Here is a 20605-nt window from a genome sequence, read left to right as displayed (position 1 = left end):
TGTAAACTCTTTTCCCCCAACTAACAGTTATGAAAAATTCTTACTAGGCTTTATCCACAGAAGGTTTTCTGATTAATAAGTGTGTTCTTACCATCTGTCAAACTTTTTGTTCATTTCCATTCTTCTTTTAAAATCAAAGTCCTTAAAGTCTTTTTGTTCTTTTATTAATAATATTAAGGGGTGACAAAATAATTATAAAGGGGTCACAAGCAGTGAAATAGAGGGGAAGGTAGAAAGGAGCTAACTCTTATATATGATATTTTCAGAATTCCACCTCTCCATCAGCGTATCTAAATGCTCAGGTAGAAATGGACACAAATTTTAGTCAGCATTCCTGGCTACCCAGGTCCAAGCCTGCCCCAGCCTGGGAAGAGCACTGCCATATCTGAGAAGTTCTGGGGTGGATCTTACACGCACTCAAAGCCAGCCATTTGTGTGTGTGGAAATTAATGTCCACAGAACCTTACATGTGCATAATAAAATTAACCTACAGCTGTCAATTAGGGCTTGCAAATGTGGTCCTAGATCTGTTGGCACAAATTCAAAGAAAACTAAGCTATAATGTATATTAGCCTTTTTATTCTGAACCCTTTTAAGGGGTATCTGTAAGATCTTGTCTCTCTCCATGACTGAGATAATAAAGGAAAAGAGATCCTTAGAAGATGCTTTGCAGTCAGGAGCACATAGGGTTAGCTCCAACTTGCCTGAGTACCTCACTGCACATCAACTTTGGTCCAGAAACCACAGGGTTTTATTCACTCCAGAAAAATTAGGTTTCTCTCACTACAGAGGGAGTTAGCACAGCACTGAGCAAATAATTCCTGTCTCTCAAGAGCAGCCTGGTGTGCAAGATGATAATATTAAATAGGAGAGGAGGATTGTGATAATTTATGCAACTCTGCTCAAGACTTACAGCTTACCACAACATCAAGCCCAATGCAGACACTTGGTTCCCTGCCAAGAATTGCAGCTGGACAGTACAGCACATGGTTGGAGCAGGTGGCAGTGTGGTCTGGACTAGGGTATGTAGACATCCTAAAATGGAGGCAGTTACCAGAATTAGCATCACCCTACTGCCATGTATTAGACTTTGTTACAGTGATATAGCTGAAGATCTAATAGATAAATAAATTTCAGGCTTTTTGTGAAGAAGATTCCTCTGCAGAGGATTGGAAAGCTTTGCTGCACATTGAAGGACATGCAACACAGTGTCAGTGAAAAGAAAAACATAAACTACAGTCTTGAACATGTTGCAAATTAGCATGGCAAGTAACAAAATTAGATGGAGAACTGAAGCTTTGTGCTGACTTCCCTTTCATTCTGATTCACTTAAATCCATTAGTGTCTTCAAATATTGAGGATAACCTATACTGTTTTCAATTATACATGAAGTGAGCTACAAGCTTTTAGTTAGATTAAAAGGTTCTACTTTAAGACTTTGCCTATTCTGACCTACTGTTCCCTTTCTAACCTGAATTTCAAAGTACCTTGAGTCTAAAGAGGACATGCATATTCTCCTGTGTGGATTACAGCAAAGTAGGTCTCTGAACAAAAAAGCATCTTCAGTCCAAATAAATGACCAGCCATCATATAGCACCAGCAATAATAATGGAGTTAAAATGTTGGATTCAGAGCTTAGAAAAGGATTGAGTGAAGCCTCACTCCAGGTATGAAGTTCATAGGGATCAATGAAGTGTAAGTGACTGTGCAATTATATTTCCTGAAAATTAACTATAGGGATACATTGTATGTGTTTAATACCTGGTTATCACCTTATATGGAGAAGTTCTCCAAATGTGAGTAATATCAAGAGTGATCATCACAAAAATACAGAAATAAATACAAAGAAATACAGAAATAAAGCAGGAGTTTTTTTTTAACAAAGAACTCTAATAGAAATGTGGAGATCTGAAAGAGATTGTGCTAGACTATTCTCTTAAAAAGCTCCTAGCCTCCATAGGCTAATTTAAATTGCAAGAGATGAGGTTTCAAATGGTTTCAAGCAAAAATTAAACAAAAAATATATCTCAGGAATAGTTTGAAACTTACAAAATATCACTTGTGCTCAGTACCACAAGTCTGCACAAAATGAAATGTGGCAGATCAGTTTTCCTGATGGAGGAGTTAGGATAATCACATGAACAGGACATGCATGTAGGAGAACAAGAAATCTATCTTGGAACCACTCTTTAATTTAACTGGCAGCTTCAAATAGTATGGCACCCTAGGTAGTATAGTAGTAACAATTAGAGCTCCATTTTTTTTTTTTTCCCCCCTAACATTTAGCACAGATGAATGCACTTTGGGTAAGAGGCCTCGGAAGGCTGCATGCCACCCCCTCCGTTGTTGTAGCACATCCTCAGCCTTTTGCTCTGTGCTTGTTTCTCCTGCAGCTGCTGTGCACTGAGAACTGTGGTTGCCTCTCTCCGTGTCCCTGGTGCAAAAGTGCCCAGACTGATCTGAAAGGAGGTGGCCCTGGGGCACCTGAGAGGCCACTGGCCCAGTGCCTGTTACTGGAGAGAGCAGATAACAGCACCCAACCTGGAGGTGGCCTTGGTCCCCCAGTGGGGCAGCAGCGTGTAACCTCTGCTCTTCCTCCCACACCACTGTAGCACTGTATTCTTCTGTTTCTTAAATGGTCTACTGGACTGAAAAACCCTTTTCTTGTCACATTCTAAACGTGATAAGGTGTGACTCATTGTGACAGGCTGTGCTACCCTGTGAAGAAAGCACAGGGTCTGCTTCTCCACTGTGGGCAAGGACAATGCACTCAGCAGGAACTCTGTATGACAATGACCTGCTTTCAAGATAGAAACCAACAACACTCCGCCAGCTTCTGTTATCAGAATTCAAGGGGAATAAACATTAGAAAGTGTTCTGGCTTGGCAATGAGATTTGTAATCTTGGCTTCTCAGTAGTTAGTTAAAATTAAATCTACTTTAAAAAATAATTAAAAAATAAAAACACAAAAGAAACCAAAAGACCCCAAAACAACAGCAACAAAAAAAAACCCATAAAAAATCCCACACCAACCAAACGAAAACGCAACAGAGAGGCATAAAATGGCAGAAGATATGTCGGTTAGCCCCATCTGTGCTGGCTGGAGTTCAATCTCACCTGTGCTGCATGATTATGAGACAAAAGACTTGTAGATTGACTCCTAACCACTCAAGTTCAGAAAATAGTCCCAAGGCTGAAATGTGCTAGCAAGCCACCTAGTTTCACTGGCTTTCTTTGAAACAGAGCTTTCAGTCAGTGTAGCTAGTAGTGGTGGATCAAACACATCACAATTCCGGATGTTTCAACATTCTTGAAAGCACTTCTTGCTGCAGAGCTCAGGACCCTTGCACTGTTTTGAGGCCACTCAGCTGGCCCTGCTGCCCAGCCAGTTCCACAGACTGGACAGAAAACATCTCTGACCATTGAATTCACCTGGTCAGCCGTACTGTAACACCTTACACTGAGCTCAGGACATCACCCCCAGTCAGGTGTGCAGAGAAGAAGCCCTTTCTTGATTTCTCAAGCAACTTTGGAAAATAATGGAAGAACAGCTGGAGAAGTTTCTTTCCTTTCAGACTTTTCAGTTGCAGTCTACACAAGGAGGAAGCTGTTCAGTTATCAAAAGCACAGTAGTAGGAATTTAGGTCATATTTTTTCAGTTATCAGGTGCATAAAAATGAACACAAAAATTGAACATAAGAAAGAGATTGCTTTTCCAGAGCCTATATATTCAGGGTTATATTTCCTGTCTTTACACCCTGTTTTATCCAGCCTTTAAAATGCATTTAGTAATTCAGCTGTACTTATGTTCAATTTGAAGCAATTACTGTAATACAGCAGTATGAATATATATGCATTTCCAGAATTGCAGACACTCTTTTCAGTTGCAGGGAAACAGAAGGGAGATGGACAGAAAAGCAGGTAGGCTTTTCAAATAATTTTTGCAATGAATTTCAGAGAGGCAAAAACAGGACAGAGAGGGTTTGATTCTCAGCCTCTCTGTTAGTGGGCTATGGATACATCTGGATTGTCCCTTGAAGGTTGTGCCCACATCTGCCATGGAGAGGAAATAGGCCACATCTGCAGACCATGCAAGAGTCTGGTGTCTGGTAGCAGCACAAGGGCATCTCTTTGTTCCCCACATTTCAGTCCTGTGAACCTCTACTTCCCCAGATTTCTGCTCAAAGATCTGCAGCTGTAGTATACAATATTCATAATGGACTACACCAAAAAAAAAAAAAATTGGAGAAAATATTTCTTATGTGTGTATGAAGTGGCCAGAGACTCGCATCTCTTTGTTCCCCACATTTCACTCCTGTGAACCTCTACTTCCCCAGATTTCTGCTCAAAGATCTGCAGCTGTAGTATACAATATTCATAATGGACTACACCAAAAAAAAAAAAAATTGGAGAAAATATTTCTTATGTGTGTATGAAGTGGCCAGAGACTCGCTGGAGGTATTTGAATGAACAATCCAGGGTATGAAGTTCTACGCCCTGTGACTAATGTGATTTGCTCTGTAGGAGCTACAGAGTAGCACACCTCACACATCTCAAGTTTCACACTTTTTTGAACAGCTCTGGTTCAGTTCAACTGAGTGCATGAGAAATGCAAAAGGCCAAGCAGCATAGCTGGGTACAAAGCAGCTGCACAAATGAGCCCAGCAAAGAGTGTGGTGATTTGATTTTGTGAATGAAGAAACATTTTCCCATGACTCTGTTTAATTCACTTAAGAGAGCCAGAAGCTTCCCTCCATGTGTACTATTGCTCCAAATAACTTCCAAGAAGTTATTTGTCAGAAAATCTAGATAGAAATAAATTGTTTATGTTGTAAGCCCTGGCATTTCTGCTAGAGAACTCTCATATGGACTGGAAGTCTCTGAGAACAATGAAGTTATTTATCCAAAGTAATTTATTGGAAATGCCACTCTTTTCACTGAGATTTGATTTCTAACCCATCAGGGATGGATGTACATCATGCCCACCTGTAAATAGACATTTCCTTTTTTTTTCAGGCAGCTGAGGGGGGAAGGAACATTTGAATTAGTGCCAAAGCAGGGTAGCAATGACGTTAGTAGGAAAAAGATACTTTTCATTTCTGGAAGGTTTAGTTGCCTAATTTTCTCTGTGTCCACAGAGGATTGAAATATAAAGACACTTAGAGCAAGTACCAGCAAGCAAATTTCTTCTCCTGCTCCTTTACAGATACATGCTATAATAGCTATCCATTCGTCAACTTCATTCTTTCAGTGACAGGATGCTCTCCTTGAGAAAGCAGGAAAACGGGGCTCAGTTCCCTGTTGAAAGCCATAAGTGTGTAGTTTCCTACAGCCTCTTTCTTGCCTTATTGTCTGGGAAGAACCCTGGGCAGCTTGGTGCATAGCTTCTTCCTCTGTGAGTCAGAGACAGTCTGAACTTCTGCAATCAGGCAACACTGTGCAAGTGTAACAATACCAAGAAAACATGAAGCTGTTTCTTGCGGGGTTTGGAAGCAAACCAGGCAGAGAGCAGGTCAATGATGCAAGGGCCAGACACTGTTTGAGAGCTAATGCCATTGTTAAATACCTCATGTGAAGTTAGTCCTGAGCTTGTCCTGTCCCCAGTCTGGTTTTGTGGGAAAGGAAGAGGTGTTAAAAAATAGCCTACAGCATTTTTAGAAGAGGAAAGGAAAATATAATTACTTTAAAAGTTCTTCTATAACAGAAAGAATGAACAAAATTTTTTTTTCCAGAAATAATGGAATAATTCGGCACTTGGGAGACTAATCCCATAAGGAGCCAGAATTAAAGTCTGGCAGTTTCACCACTTGCCCCATCAAGTTCTGTGCTTTTGCTTTCTAATATTTAAGTGCAACTTACTTTTTTCCCTTAACATATTTTTTCTTTATTTAATGTAAAGTGTTTATTAGGTATTTCCTCCACTTCAGTCACAAACAAATACTTATCCAGATTTTGTTTGTTTATTCACACAAATATGTTCATCTTTGCGGTTACTTTGGTCACTCCGCTTCAAATTATGTGACATCCATCAGAGAATTAAACAGAAGGCAGCATATTAAAGCAACAGGCTCTTGAAATCAATAGGTGCAATACACTCTTTTCTGTTTTCTTTAATACTTTATTTCTTTATTACTAGTATTGTCGATCTGTAATGACAATGAGGCAAGATAAGTTTACTCTGGTTAGAAAAGATTGGGGTTGTCTTCTGTTTAGGGTGTCACCAAACACAGTGAGACAATTCCTACTCTCTCTCGAATGCACTTCAGTCCATACAAGTTTAAAAGCATGGGGGAAACACATCGACCAAGTTTGCCATGTGAAACTATCATGGAATTTCAAGGTTTCAATCTAGAGTGGACCCCTAAGTTCACAGGCACCCTGCTGCCCTACCAGGACTTCTACCAGCAATCTTTTGGCAGCTGTCTGCTAGGCATGTGGAATCTGCATATCACATTTCAAGAAGACATAACCTTTCAGATACATTGCCTGCATATCCTTGACACAACTTTGGCAGTCAGGGTCACAGAGGATAAACAAGGAAGTGCACAACTCTCATATAACCAAAGCTTTTGTCATGACAGTTCCTGCCTTTCTTTCTTGTTTTTATTTTCAGAGTTTTGAGGGGTTTTTTTGGGTTTTTTTTTTTTGCAGGTGGGGGCAGAGTTGGGTTGGGTGTGTTTATTAAAAAAAGTTGCTAAGCCAGTGTATTAGTTTTATTAGTACAATTTTTACATTATATTGAGATATTGCCTTTGGCCCATGATATCTTTTGTGCAAAGTATCTTCTGCAGCTCTATCAAGTTATAGTGCAAAAAAATCTGAACACTTTCATTAAGACTTTGGATTTTTATGCTGCTCTTTATGTAGTTTTCCTTTCACTTTCCTTATTACATTTATTTCAAGGTTTGAGGTCTCTCTGTGCAGCCAGTATAACTTTCTTGGTCACAGCAACTGACCTGGATGGGTAGCAAAGACCATAAAAATTTGAAGGCTGTTTTCTATCGAGCATTAAGAAAGCTAAATAAAAAGCTAATGCTGTAGACAAGTTGTTTGCAAGATTTAAGATGAAAATAATGTATTTCTAAAATGAATTTACCAGAATTTTTAATCTTTACTATTTTTCTTCTGTTCCTAAATTCCTGAGAGTTTCTGCAATTTCTCTCTTTGCTTGGTAAGTTTCACTGAAGGAGCTTCAGTCCTTACAGTCTTGCACAGTTATTTCCCCCTGACAGAAGGCAGCCAGAGACCAAACAAGTGGCAAACTTCCGTGGAGAATTCCACAGAGGCAAATACAAAAATGCTTGTAGCAACAGATGAAGGTGGAAAAGGAAAGAGAGGAGTCTGTGATGATGTTTCCATTTAGACAAGAATGATATTGGAAAATCTTTTTGTGCTGTTTGGATCTTCCTTACAAATACTTGCAAGTTTTAGTATAGCTCTGAGACAAAAAAAGAAGGAGACTTCTGGTCATAGCTGGGTCTTGCAGATGAATAGATGCTGAATGTCAGCTTAATCAAGTGGGAGCTCTCACAGATGCTTCTAAACCTCAGAATTCTTTCAGCTCATGCATAGCTGGATCTGCACACCAGGTAACTTCACCAAGCTTCAAGAGTTGTTTTTAGCTTGGTTGTTGCAAACTGGTCTAAAAGACTAAAATATGTCTTCTGTTGCAAGAAAGTTGGTGCAAGATTCTAAAACAGTCAGGATGATCCCACTGTTTTCTTAAATAATAATAAAAAATATTAAAAAAGAGAGAGAGAGAGAGAGAGGAAAGATCCCAAACCCTCTACAAAACCCCAAAATCCAACCCATCTACCTTTCTTCAAACATATCACTCAACACCCTCCAAAAAATTCACAAATACTGACAGATTTCCTTGAGTGGAGGAACCATAAAATTGGTTGCCCTACAGAAACTCTCTGATGATCCAGCTCTTGCAAGGGTGTTGCCACTGCAATGGCTCTTCCACAAGCAGTGTAGTAACAGATCCTCTCTTTGTCCAGCTGCTAAGATCCTAGAAGCATTAAAAAAATATTTAGTTTTAATTTTCTGCTACAATATTAGGGTTTTTTTCTGAAATTAGGCAACACTTTTAAGAAGAAAGGAGGGACTGAATAATTTTATGACCCTGCACGCCTCCCTGCTTTAAAGACCCAGTTCTAAACACTTTATATACTGTACACAGTATATAAGTGCTTTGGTAGAGATTGGTAGCAACCTCTACCAAAACTAGCTAGCTAGTTTGCTGTTGCAGTTATTGGTAGTTGCCTGAGTAACAAAATACGGTCCCCCTACAACTGCAAAGAATCCTCAGATGGAGGTCTCCCCAAGGCTCCTTCCACACACAAACATTTGCTAATTAAATCTCCTGGCTGACCTGTGGTGAAGATGTGCATGCTCACTTTTCAGAGGCAGCTGGGAGGTGCAGGTGGAGAAGTGAAAAAAGGAAATTTTATGCCTATAAATTTCTAATATGTGCTTTATGCATAACTACTTAGAAAGTACTGTCAGCTCCTTGGGAGCTGGAGTCTACAGTATCTGGAATACATCAGACCCTGAATACTTTATAATACAGCTTTTCAGACAAGAGTTACCTGGCCACCTAAATACAGAAGTAAACCAACATTTGTTCATGTACAAATAAAGAAGCCCTTAGCCTCTCAGCCCACATTTGCCCCTGATGCTTTAATTTCTTCTCCATATAATGCGATATTAGCTATCCATTCTGTTTTCCAGTGTGTGTATGCTCACTGGTATGGTATAACATCTCAACCCACCCTGCCTAGAGATCCCAGAATCACAAAATATATGAAGGCTAGGTAATGAAAGGGATATAAATTGTGCAGCTGTCTTTAGCCTAACAACAACAATTGCAAAGACTTTAATTTCTTCTCCCCTCATCTCCACTCTACCAGATAACTCCAAATTTTTGCTTTCATAGGAGAAGAAAGCCCACACCACAGTAGTTGCCTCCTACACACTTATATTAAATAAACATGTCTTTAATAACTATGTATTCAGATATTTTATTGCACACACATAACTGAAAAAAATGTACAGGTATTACTACTAATTCTCAACCTTTTTTGCACATATTGGCTGTCATACCCATGACTTACTATTTTGCAGAGTAAGTCCACAGTTCTTAGTCACTAATCATGTGTTACTCCAATCCATAGGATGTACATTACATTCATACATGCAGCAACTAAAACAGACCAAAATTTGTCTTCCAAAAAGAGTTAGCATTATTTCTTCACTGGAAATATAAGCCTTTAAATATTACTTTGGCACATTAGTTCTCAAGTTTCCTCTTTAGGACTTTCTTTCCACAATAGCTTTTACTAAAGAGCCCAGTTCATTAAAGCTGAACACCTGTCCAGCTTTTATTTGCCATGGATTGAAAAAAGAAAAAATCACTGGATGATGGTATGCAAAAAATAATTTTAGAGGGATGCCAATACATAAACCAAATTCTTGGTGAATATATAGTACACCTTGATTTTCCTAAACACCGTAAATAAATTTCAAATTTTTAATGCTGTTAGCAGACGTTAGTATTAGTCTTTGTACACAGTTATGTGTTTACACATTTCTTGGTGTAAGTTTGAGGAGAAATATTAGCTTCTTTATTCCGGCCTTTAAAGACTCCAGATATAGTTCCTAAATCCATACACCAGTACAGAAATAGCCAGCTTAGTTTTAGAGCTTCGAGAATGCATTAACTTTGATCAAACTTCCTGATACTTCACCTATAGTAATATTTGTAAACAAAAAAACAGCCCCAACACCCCCCCCCCCCCCCCCGGAATTCTGAACACACTGCCTGTTTAAACTAATTATTATATTTGTTTTGGGAACAAGTGAAACTGCTGCCTATTTTGTAAACAAAAATACCATTGTCTAATTTGATCAGCTTCAACAAAATTGACTGCACCCTCCAAAAACCTAAATTGGGGCTGTGATTGCATCATCTGTTATTGTGTTTGCAGATACTGAGTCTCTATTCTCTTAAATATGTTACATTTTCCTTGAGGCACTGTATGCATCTCACTTCATAGAGATGTAGAAAAGAAAATAGGAAGGGATAGGGTGGATGGTGGTTTGTTGTTATTTTTTTTCTCCAAAATATATCCAGGACATCCAGCACTGCAAGAGGCAGGGTTGCTTAGTACTACAGTTCATAAGGAAGACAGACATTGTCTTGCATGATCTCTTGAAATGGGAGCTTTCTTCTGTCTGCTATCAAGATTAGTTGCAGGAAGAGGAAAGATCAGCTATCCTTCCACTCACTTCGATGAATCTTGGAGGTAAACACCTGAGTGAAGAGTAACAGAAAACAAAGGGAAAAATTCAGACCTTAGTGATAAGGTGAAATTAGACATGAAAATAAATAGTTTGGCCATAATTACTGTATTCTCTGACAGTGAAATGGAGTTTCTCTCAAATGTGGTTGAAAGCCAAGATGATATAATCAAATCCATTTGTGTTGCAGAATCATTGGGGTATTTTTTTAAATATGTTAATGCTAAAAGGAAAATATGTACACACTAAGCAAGAATTTTAAGTATCCTATTGCAAAAAAAAATTCAAGTATCCTACTGCAAAATAAAGTGCAGCCTCCCCTGTAGAGAGCAGCCCTCTGCTTCTCATACGAAGCTGTACTTTGGCAACTGGAGAGCAAGATGCAAGGCTGACTACAACCAAGAATTAATGTGAAGATCCAGTGATAGCAAACAAAACCAGGGAATAAGTGTGCTTGTTTCTCTTTTGGCCTCCTATCCCCTGGTATGTTGGTGTCACAGGCAGCTTCAGACAGTATCACATATCTCTGGAGACACTCAACTTGTCCTCTTTAGTGCCTGGCACCAGTATTGAATATGGTATCCCAAACTTATTTCTTTCAAAATTGCAAGAATTCAACCAAAAACTTCTTTTAAATTTAAGAGAATCCCATTAAAAATAAAAAGCAGTGTATTTTTAGCTCCTAAACTCTTTGGTTCAGAAGAGATACGGACCAAAATCTTTAAAGAGGTCTTCTTTTTTCTCTGTGCTTCCTATATGAGATAATGAAGAAAAAGGTAACTGAGTGCTTTCAGATATGAGACCTTGGAGAAGGAGGAGGCAAGGAAAAGGAATAGAGCAAAACCAAAGGAGATTCATCTTAGCATACAATTCTGAAATTGCACCTCAAAAAGTATGGGTAAGAAATATTATATTTCTTAGACTAGTGCAAAGGTCATGTATTTTAAAATAGATACTTTTTACTGGATGCTATTCTAACTTACTAAACAAATAACTAACTTAGTCTAAATTTTTTTGAGCAATGATATTTCTCACCATGATGACACTGGAATAAAAATTCATCTCTGGCTGCCCTGGCACTGATCTCCTTTGGGAACTGTCTTCTGGCATAAACTAGATTTTTTTTTTCCCCAGTACCACTAAATAGTGGAGGATCCATGTTAAGTGTTAAGCCTTTCACAGCTTCACAGCAGGCAGCTACAGTAGGAAACACATAATGAGTCAATTCTTTCTTACCACAAAGCAGAAATACAGCCTCAGCCCTATGCAATTCTATCTTGCTTCTTTAGAGATCTGATCGGAGGCTGATGCAAGTAAGGGCTTTGGTTTAAACTTATTGCTGTCAGAAAGACAATGTTGAACAGTCTGCAGGAATACTGTGTGCACTTACAGACATGTGCCCAACAACAGCTGGGTGTGTGGGAGGGACAAATTAACTGGATTTTGTTGTCTTGCATAATAGCAGTGTTTCTGGCATGAGCAGCATCTTCATAGGAAACTGCCGGAGTTCTCCACAGATGTGGGATTTCAGTGGATACTCCTGTTGAGCAGCACAGATTCTGGTGCTTGGGTTATCTAATTAACATGGCTTCCACATGGGTGAACTGCCTTGTACTGGTGTAAGCTGCAGCCTTCACATCAACAACAAAGAAATAAACGAAATAACCGATCAGAGGAGTGAGTAATACAGCTTGATCCTTTTCCTCTGGCCATGTCATGAAGCTTAGACAAAACCTTCAAGTTTTGTTTTGGCTACAGCTCTCAGCATCCTTTCCCTGAAAAGCCACAGAAGTAGAATTAAGGACCATCTGGCAGGACAGTTCGTGGAAATTTTCTGGAGTATCAAGATTTTGCTGGCTATCATTAAACCATTGATAACAGCCATTTCACTCTCCTGTTTGAATGTGGACACACTCAAGAAAATTGAATAAAACAGCGTGGCTGCTGCTTTCAGTCAGAAAATTGAGGAGCTGTAAAGATTTAATCTTTTTAATAAAATTCTGTCTTTTTGCCCACAAAATACTGAACAATCTGGAATTATTTTTCTTTACTACTATATAAAATGCCTTTTATAGGTTTGGGAAGAATCCATGAAAATCTCCTGTTTTATGATTGAGGTCATCAAATGTCATCATGACTCATTTGTCTGAAACTATGGTCACAGCTGAAGGTAAAGGGGTGTTGAAAAGCTAAGGGAGATGAAGAGGCTCATTAAAATAATCCAGCTGATGGTACTGTGACCATTTTCTGAACTGTCTTCAACCTATGACAGGAAATCCTGTTGACCAAGTGTTGTTTTATCTTTTCTCATACCTGTAGGCAGGTCTTTTGTTGCATACAATGAAAGACTTGAGAATACAAACATGGAATCTGAAAATTCCTATACTGAGGAAGCCTAACTCTTTTTTCATGAAGTTTGGGGAGGCAGAGGTGGATATGAAAAGTGAGGGTATGTTCATAATCATAAGGTGCAAGAACTTTTCCTGCTATTCAGAGCACAGCCATGAGAAGCACCTAAAAATAACTTTTGACTTCACAAATCCACATTCCTGCAGCAGACATTAATTTCTGCCAATAGTCTGAAATTCCATGAGCAGTTGAACATGAGCAAACTTATTACTGAGAGCACAAGGTTGTCTTCCAGCAGCTTCCTGAAAACCACTTACAACAGTCTTCTGGACTAGAAAACTGAGCCTGGTGGGAGATCCAAGTACTTCTTTAAACTTAGCATTAACAGCATATCCATTTGGGGAAGGGAAAACTCAAATTAGGTTGCTATAAATACTGTCAATCCCAGTGTCATAAGAGGAAGTTCAATTATCTTAGACTGGTCCCAAATTCATATTCGGAAAATGAAATGATGAAACACCATGTTGTGGTTTTGGTTTTTTTTGTTGTATTTTTTTTTTTTAATTAGCCATTCTGTCAGTTGCTCTGAGGGAAAGCTCAGCAGCCTAAGAAAGCAGGAGTCTTCTGTTAAAATGCAGCAGCTGTTTGTAAGGGCTTGTTGAAATCACCATGAAACTTGAACTGTATTGGAGGCAAGACTGTGAAACAAAATAGCCTGTAATGAGCAGCTGTGCCTGAGGAGTTCGGCTTCGGTGTTTTTAAACTGCCAGCTCCTTGCAGAGAGCTTTTTCCAGGCTCCAGAATGGATTCTCTTGATACAAGGGTCAAAGCAATTTTTAAAACTTTCTGGGTCAGAGAGCTCATTTATCTCTTGATTTCTTGCTAACCCACCAGACTTTCAAGCCCTGATAACATCCCTCTCACTGGGAAGGGACTGAAGCAACCAACCCAGTAACTAACTATCAGGGAGACAACACTTGATCTATTTTTAAAAACCTAGGATTGCTTACAATGCAAGTTAAACCACCCTGTATTCCATTCCCTAGGCTACAGAGGACAGAGTCAAGAAATTCCCCAAATGTTGCTTTTCCCCAAGGAGTTGAAAACAGGCAACTATAAACCTCTCAAAAGGATTGCTGGATTCTGAGCATTTTTTTTTCTGGTTGCTGCCACAAAAGATTCACACAGAATCACAGCATGCATTACTTTTCAGGAGTTTTCAGATATGTGATTAATACAAATAGAGAATTTTTTACTCATAAAACATTATATTAGCTTTGTAGTACTGGCAAGTAATCCACTTTTACAAAAGAGTGTTCAAAATCTAAACTGGAGGAATTAGGAAAGAAGGTCAGAACTCCTTAGTAAGACATCTGCAGAGACACACTGCACCAGATCTCAGGAAGACCAAGCCAAGAGCAGCTGTTTCACTCTGAACATTAGCTAGCTCATCTGACATGGCTTCTCTCTTCTGTAACTCCTGGCACATATAGAGCAAATGGAGCTGTATAACTTATTAAAAAAAAAAAAAACACCCAGAGAATATAAAGCCATCTATAGCCTAAGCAACAAATTTTTGTTCAGAAAAAAAAAAATCATGTGAGCATAAAAGGGCTGCACAAATTTTGCCATATTTGTAAAAGTTGGTTTAGCTGTATTTGGGTAGGGCAAATTGGCAGTTTTGGGCCTTACCCCAGTTTGGTATGTTCAAGAGGACAGCACTTAAAAGGAATATGAACAAACTGCTGTAGGTCTGCACAGCCCCCATGACTCCAGCATTAATCCTTCCTCTACTCTTTTACAGCTTGTAAAAACTGCAGCTCTCGATTGGAGCGGATGGCACAGAAACACTTTGAGAGTGCTTAGCTCCCTCCCTGCAACTCTCATAAGCTCCCCAGCCTTTTTGTCCCTCCAGCCAGAAGGAGGGCACCCAACTAGACCTGCAGAACTCCTCAGGGGAGAGGTTGGCCTGCTGTCTGTACCCATGCTGGCAGCCTCCCACCTGTCCTTTGTCACACGTGACAGGAGGAGGGCTGGCTCACCAACATGAGAGCTGCATCTGCTCCTGGATGGATTTATGGGAAGATGTCACTTTTACAGGTCTAAGGAATCCAACTTGTTTCACCACAAAACCCAAAGCTAAAAAAACCACAACCAAATAGTAATAGGCAGCACACTTGTAAAGGAAAAGAGGCATATTTTGTTCTTGACCAGTTCAGGTCAAATCTGAATTCATCCCTTCAAACTCAGAGCAGTCAGTTTAGTGTGCTTCTAAACCCTGACTTTTCTGCTTTCTTGGTCATTTTGGTACTATATGAGGTTGAAAAGGGAGGGGAGGAGAGAGGAAACTAAAAGATGGTCCCAAGTTCACCCTTGGGAACTGTCAAGATACTTTGAGTATAACTTGAGAGCTGTTTTCTCCATTTACAAGATGTCTCATCTGAACAATTCACAGCATTTCACACTCAGTTCACACAATACTGCACTTTTCTGCCAATGTAGGTGTCTCAAACTCGCATGGTACCAAACTGAGTGGATATGATAGCACAGCATTAGGGCCAAGAGAAAGTGTTGCCTCTTTCACATACCCCCATAGAGCCTCCACCCCCATCACTGCAGCTGCTCTGTTTCATCCCTTTCTGTTGTTTGGTTTGCTAGAATAAGTAGTGCCAGAAGGAGGTAAGAAAGGGAAGGTTTCGGAGGAAGACTGTGTGGCTGCCACATTAATTCTTGAAACTGGAGACCAGACTCAACAGGAAGGGGGAGAAGAAATCACAGATCTCCACTGGTGGCATGTTATACTGGGATCAAGGCAGTCACCCAAGACAAGGTTAAGAGTTTTCCATTACTTTTACTTTCTGCAGTTACAGTAGTAATTTTCTTTTGAGAATGTAATTTCATAACACGTGATTGTTCTGCTTACTTCTAACTAAACATTTGAAAGAAATCAACTTTAACATCTTGCTTGATACATTGCTATTTGCAGTGTTTTCCTGGTCCATAATCTGAAGTCCAGTTGGTAGGAAGACGATTATAAAAGAGAACCCATGAAATATCATATTAATAGTTCCATGAGCCTAGAGCTATTTAAATTTATGAGTTAACTGAGGCAAGTATGTTTTTAAATGCTGTAGGATGCCAGGGCCCTGTGAGAAGGGGACACTGCAATCTTCCATGCTGCTTTTCAGGGTTTAGTTGCCTATGTCTATGGCTGGCTCTGCCACAGTGCAGTCTTGGGTGAAATTCCTGTGTTAACAATTTTGTTGTGAGAAAGAGCTGTGTGATGACTCTTGGAACACCCCTCCTCCCTTGGCTCGGGAGATACATTAAAGCTCAGGGTGCTGCTTCTTGGTCATTGCTTGAGCCATCATGCAGATACATATTTCCCTCTTCCTGCCTTTGTCAGCAGGTTCTCCCTGACAAAGACTGTCATAAAAACAAAACAATTTTTGAACCAGAGGCATATAAAGTATTCGTATCACAAATTTATCTGGAGGATGCACTATGCTACCCCTTCTGCAGTTGATTTTCTGCTTTCTTTCAGAGCTGCCCACTCCCAAATGCCCTGAGCAGCCACTCTCCTGCCCTCCCTGCCTGTTTTCTTTCGCAAGGCTAAGCCAGAGTGCCAGGGCATAAAGCAGGAAAGCCTGATGAATTCCCTCAGAATTTGTTCATGTTTGAATGGGGGTGGCAGGTGGGGAAATCCATGAAGAGCATATATATCTTCTCACTCACCCTGTAAAACCGCATGCCAATCATCTTGTGCGGTCTGCGTGGGATCCCAGGGGTGCTAAAAAACAGAAATCAGGACATATTGGAGGATGTATAATTCACAAATTATATCTGCTTCAGGGAAGGGGTATTCCTTCTTACATATTTGTTCAGCTCTGCTGCACTGCAGCCCCTAGGCATCAAATTATTGTAATTTCAGTTCTGTTTTCAGAACATGTCAGAAATCTCTGAAAACACTCGATGAGAAATGCTTGCAATCATTCCAGTGAATTAAGTGCCCATTTGGGGACTTTCATTTCTTCAGCTTCTGAGGTTTGTCTAGGAAGGAGAGTTAGATTAATCTGGAGAACTTTCCAAGGGCTGTTGACTTGGATCGGGCATTTGCTGCTTTGCTGTTCATTTTCATATAGCACAAGAGAAAAATCAAATGTTATCTGGGACATGGCTTCTTTGCCCTTTTGTTGTGTGAAGAAATAGGTTTTTTGCTGAATAGGAGGAATAGAAAACTGTCATTCCACTTCTTTCCCCCAATTGCTGTATTAAGATAGTGGGAATTATTTATTTAAAAATCTAAAAAAAAATCTTAAGAAATATGTAATATTACATTACCAATTGGTGGAAGTTTCTTAAGCAAGCTGACACGTATCATTTTAGCATGTGAACTATGTAGCAAAAGATTTTTGCATAGCAAACATTCCATTTTTTGCTTATTAAAAATGTGCACTGTACTTTAGAAAACACAAATTTCTGCAATTTGCTGGCATATAAATGCAGCTACTCTGAGCTATCTCATCTTTCAAATTAAACTTTCTATATTACTCCAATTTCCATCTGGAGTAGAAACTTTTACCATACAATGCTAAATTTTCAAACAATGCAGCTCTTTATGTATAAACAATGAGTTGTCCACACACCACTCATGCTTGCATTCCAGAAGAAAACAGTTGTAAGGATTATATTTTTTTAATAATGCACACGTTAAAATCCAGTTCCGTCATACATTTCAAATTTTTCACATTTTTTGGGCAAGATTCTGCTTTCAAAATCTGATCTATATAGACAGGAATCCAGCTGCCAGCAGCACTGGATTCTGCGGTCTGTCACTACTACACCTTATCCAGTGTTATTGAAAGCTGTCCTTAGTTTGATCATTTCTATATTGCTTCCCATACCATCATACCCATTTTCCTTTAACAAAATCATCTCATCTGCTCTCATACCATACTCTGACCTGCCTTTTCAGTGAATTGCTCTAAAAGGTACCCACCACACCGCTGCAAAAATGAACCAAAACTGCCTTTCCGCACACTGCCATCAACTCTTCCACATGCTGTATTGACCACGACTGGCTAGTAGTTATTAATTTTTCTTTGATAAAAAAGAGTTGCTCTGCAGCTGTTTTTAAAGCATCACAGTGATTACAGAGCAAGTAACTTTGGCATTGGTTTTGACTCAAAAACTTATAGCTAAAAAACTAGCTTCTTGAATGCGTTTCCAAGTAGTCATGAGGATTTTTCGAGACTGCACATTTCAGCCTCATACAAATTCAGAAATTCAAGATCAGATCCATCAAAAAAATCCCCCAAAAGGCCAAGATAGCAACCATAAAATTAGCATGATTTTTAATATTGCCGAGCACATTTGTTATATAGTCTTCACAAACTCATTCTGAGAATCTTTGTTTCATCTGTTAATTGAGAAGCTGCAGAAATAAATCAAATACTATCAGTCTACTACTTTAAAGCATTGCCTTTCCTCACTTTAGTTAGTCCCAAAAGTCTCAAAAATGCAAGATAAGTAGCATCTAGAATAAAAACTACTGATAATGTTTATTCAATATGCAAATAAAGTGTGGTTGAATATAGCACAAAAGTCTGAAGGAAACAAGCATTTTTTAATGACTTTTCCCTCCCTCAACTTATGCTTTTGAAAAAAGGAGACAAATAAAAGCCAGAGATTTTTAAAATTGTAGTTTTGATGTTGTTATTGTTTGTGTATTTTTGTTTGGTCTTGGTTTTGTTTTCTTCTTCACCTGCCACATGTAGAATGTGGTTGCAGACAGCAAACTACTGGGGCAATTTTCCATAACTTTCTACAGATTCCATGGATAATGCATGGAATAACTCTCAGAACCACTGAGAGGATATATATGTGGTCAGAATAGAACACATGTGGAAATACATGCCAAAAGGAGTCAGACACCTGTAAGCTTGTAGGGAAATGATTTCTACGTGCAAATAAGGTAGACATATATCTTTTTCCTTGAAGATATAGCCTTTAACTTTGAAATCTGCCGCAATTCATCTTCTTCCCCAGCAGGAAAAAAAAAAATTAAAAAAAAAAGACCAAACACAAAGCAGAAAAAACAACAAATGAAAAAGAAAAACAAAACTAAAAACCAACTCAGACCCACTTTTTTCCATCTCCATAAATATAGTTTCTGCTTGTTTTTTGGCACACTCCCATCTCTTCTCCTTTGCTTTTATTTACCGTTGTTATTTCTATGAGAAACTACTATTGCCTTTTAAGAACAAAATCCCCTAGGAGACAGGTAAAAGCAAGCCCCATGCTAAGTTTCATCAATTTAACAGGGAACAAGCCCAAGGCTGAGGTCCTTATCACACACCTCTATATAAACAGCTTCCTGGCCTGCACTGTCCGGTACAGATTCACCCCATCCAGAGACTAGTGCTGATCTTTTCCCAGTTCAGCTTCTAGTCTGCCCTGAAAAATTGTTTAGAATTGCTTATAGACCTCCCAGATGTTCAGATATTAAAAACTGAGGTGACTTGATATCCAAACATTTGTCTTTTCCCATATTAGACTGCATAAATCCAGAGTTAGGCTTAAAAGTTGTTACAGATTAGAATGTTTGAGATTGCTTAAAAAATCTTTGCTAAGGTCACGAGCAAACAGCAGATTTGATATTTAAGTGACAAAGCACAACAAGATTGTTGGCAAGATTGATTTTGCTGCTTACAGGACAGCTAATGCACAAGGGAAAGTGAGTAACAATAACCCAAACAACATCCAGGCAATCAAACAGAAATGAACTGAGAACTATGTAGGGGGGTGGGTGTGTGTTTTTAGGAGTGTGTGTATGGGTGTGGGCATGTGTGTCAAAAGACAGAGCAGGCAAGGATAAAAAGGAACATGGCCTAAAAGCTTACAACACTCAAACTAGCAGTACTTTAACTTCATTTATACCTTAAGCCAAGAAATTTAACATAGCAAAAACACTTAACAGACACCCAAGTTAGCTTCTAAATTAATTTTTAGCTTAACAATATAACAGAGGAATAACACTTAACAGCATTTAACCTAAGTTATAACCATTACTTCAGTGTCAAACTTTGCAACTTAACAGAAGGACACTCAGCAGCATCTAGCTTGGCTTATAACTTATCTTTACAATTTAGAAAAAAACCCAACACTTAGCAGAATTTAAGTAAGTTTATAACTAGAACTTAACCTTACTTACAGGCCTAACTTACTTTGATATCCACGGTACTTAAGCATCTAAGAAAGCAGCATTTCTCTCAGATTTGCTGTAGCATATGCACAGGGGCATGTGCACAGGCAGAAATAGACACTGCAGGCAAGGTAACCTGTGAAAAATTCCCCTCAGAGGTCAGTGAAATTCTCTCTTTGGATGCTTTTGCATGTCCCAGCAGGAGAAGGATCAGGCCTTGAGGAGTGAGTATTGACCCAGGGCAGGTCATGTTTCAGCACTCCTCCAAGTACAGAGAGCCTGAGGGTTTGCTGTCTCTGAGAGTCCCACATTGCTGGTCCCAGGAGAGCTGACAGGGACCTTGGACCGCTGTTTAGAGGGTCACAAGAGAGTGGGCTTCAGTCAGAACAATGTTTGCATCGCAGCCGCATTTTGGGTCGGCGCTTTCTTTGAAAGTGTAAGAACAGGAACGTTACGCCATTCAGGCCAGAGGAATATTTTCCAAGGTTCATCATTTATAATTGTGAAAGCAGCAGTCAAAGATGGAAGAGATGTTTGTAAGGCAATGAACCATACACTCATGAGTAAATTCTGTTCCATGTGGAGTACATGCAAAGTTATTGGGAGATAAACAACTCTAACATCTTCAATAAATATCTCTCCACTCATTTTTGGTTTTGTAACTGTACCCATTACTTTTTCTTGAGCCTTCTACTTTAACATTAGTTAACACAAGATTGTTATTTATACTGAGGAGAAAGTAACCAC

General features: G+C 39.2%; 1 long non-coding RNA gene across 1 annotated transcript; it reads right to left on the bottom strand.

Annotated features, from left to right (window-relative positions):
* Positions 1-9810: 9810 nt before the first annotated feature.
* Positions 9811-20101, bottom strand: LOC132341853 (uncharacterized). The gene is made up of 3 exons (XR_009490336.1): positions 19881-20101; positions 16390-16444; positions 9811-10318 (listed from the first exon to the last, which is right to left on the bottom strand). It is a non-coding gene; the product is annotated as an uncharacterized LOC132341853 (long non-coding RNA).
* Between the last annotated feature and the right edge of the window lie 504 nt (positions 20102-20605).

The sequence above is a fragment of the Haemorhous mexicanus genome, chromosome Z, assembly GCF_027477595.1.
Source record: "Haemorhous mexicanus isolate bHaeMex1 chromosome Z, bHaeMex1.pri, whole genome shotgun sequence".
Taxonomy (NCBI): Eukaryota; Metazoa; Chordata; class Aves; order Passeriformes; family Fringillidae; genus Haemorhous; species Haemorhous mexicanus.
This window is presented reverse-complemented; position numbering and strand designations above follow the sequence as displayed.